This window comes from Plasmopara halstedii (genome assembly GCF_900000015.1).
Source record: "Plasmopara halstedii genome assembly, contig: Scaffold_110, whole genome shotgun sequence".
In the NCBI taxonomy this organism is placed as follows: domain Eukaryota; phylum Oomycota; class Peronosporomycetes; order Peronosporales; family Peronosporaceae; genus Plasmopara; species Plasmopara halstedii.
In genome coordinates this window covers 721200-723353 of record NW_020187031.1, presented here as the reverse complement: position 1 = coordinate 723353, position 2154 = coordinate 721200, and positions in this window count along the sequence as shown.

Sequence of the window (2154 nt, the reverse complement as noted above, 5' to 3'; positions counted from 1 at the left end):
AATCAGGAAGACCTAAAATTTTATATAGTGGCGGCTCTGCCGCCACTAAAACAGTTAAATACAGTTTTGTTTTTGAATAAAAGTGTTCGCTTGCCTTGGTGAGGCTTTAGTACTTAGATGCAGCGGATTGCGATCCGCTACACTCATACTGGTAATTGCAAAGAACATAGGGTCGGTGACCTTAGCTTACCTTCCTCTAAGCAAAGATATACGGCGACCCCGCTGCACTTAGTAGCACTCACACTCAATCTACGTCTAAGTCGTTACGACTGACCCTCTGTGAGAATGACAAATATTCCTATGTTCTCCAAGGCACACAGGACGGGCTCAATAAGCTGATGTCCTTGCTGGGCCCTGACGGCGTGGAGCACCTCGTCGCGCAAGGGCCCGAAGACATAAGGGCGCGCCTAGAGGCGTTTTCAAACTATAAAAATGTTCTGTTAGACCACTTACAGCAGAAGCTGCCACCGTCAACGACGTACGATTCCTTCCGACCCAGGCCACTCATGGTGAGCGTTAAGACCTTTGAGGGTAAGGATGGAGAAAATCTCCTGCTCTGGATGAGAGAGGCCAAGATGGCATCCACCCTGCATAAAACGACCAACCGCGCGAGGCGCTAGCTATCTTGCTCGAGGGCGCGCGCGAGAATAGCGCTAACGTGTGGTGCTTCTGCTAAAGCGGGGTTTCCCTCCTGGACGGAGCTGGACCGTCAGCTTCTGCGAATTTTCGCGCCACCTAATCAGGCGTATCGTGTGAGATCGCGTTTTCTTGCCGCCCGACAGGGCAAAAAAGAGTTGGTGGACTTTCTCCAAGAGTTGAGAACTCTCATTGCTGGGATGGCAGCAGAACTCCTCCCCGAGGCGGTCGCAGTGACCGTCTTTATGGAGGGCCTCCGCATTGGTGTGGCCGAAATGGAAGTCTTCCGCGTGCATTCGTCTTCTTTTAAAGAAGCGGTTAGCGTGGTACTGAATGGCGAATTCAACTTCAAGTCGGTACGACTTGGGTGGAAAAGACCTTGGGCGCTACGCGCACTTCTCCAGGCGGAGCTTTGGAGAGTCATGAACCCACCTCTGCTAGTAAGTAGTAGCGCCATTGACGCGGGCACTTCTCCGGGACGGTCAATGTGCTGGATATCGGAGTATCCGAGCTGCCAAACATCGAAGGCGTATTGAATAAGAGTCCTGAGCATGGCTCGCGGGATGAACGTGGAGTGGCACGTAGCCCACTGAGCACTGATCACGCTACGAATCAGTTGCTGCGTGCCAAGAATGGCATGGTCGGACGAGGTCCGAGGTATCAAGAACGGTTTTAGTGATGCGCGTGGAGTGGCACATAATCCACTGAGCACTGCTCACATTTCGAAGCAGTTGCTGCATGTCAAGTGTGGCATGGTCAGACGAGGTCCGAGGCATCCTGGGCAAAACCCTTCTGACGCGCGTGGAGTGGCACGTTATCCACTGGACGAAGACTGCGGGAATGGCAGCACTTCGTTGTTAATAATATTAAGGCTCTGACGGAGCAGGGAGTTGGGACACTGGACGATACCGAGTGCGTGTTTCCACTGGTCTCGATGAGACGTAAAACTTTTATAGAGAGGAGACGGCGAAGCTGTATGATATCTGCATAACGCAGGGCGTCGATCCTGATCCAGAGTGTGTCTACCGTAGACGATAGCGCACAGCTATATACCCTTGTCAACGGTAAGACGGAAGAGGAAGACGGTGACGTCACCCTCGAGGCAATTCTCTCGGCGGATGCTCTTCTTGAGCTGGACATAATGTCTTTCGAAGAGTTTGGCCGTGCTTTGAAAGCAGGAAATTTTGCCGAGGTGGTCATTATACGACCGAACGAGGAGATTAACTCGTCGTCGCTTCTGGATGAAGCTACCCTGGGGGATATTGAGAGGGTGCTGATCGCATGAAGTGGATCGTCGATCCTGAAGGATCCCTCAGATCTGTATTATCCTTTGGTAAAGGAATTCAAGACGTGGTCTCCATATACCCGCCGTCAGTCCTACCTTTGAACCGAGGTGTGCGTCACGAGATTGGCCTGATTTCGGGAATCAAATACTGCTTAACACGTCAATGGCCCCTGCCCAAGAAGCAGGATGACGTCATTGACGCCTTTTCCACGTAAAGCATGAGGCAGGAATGT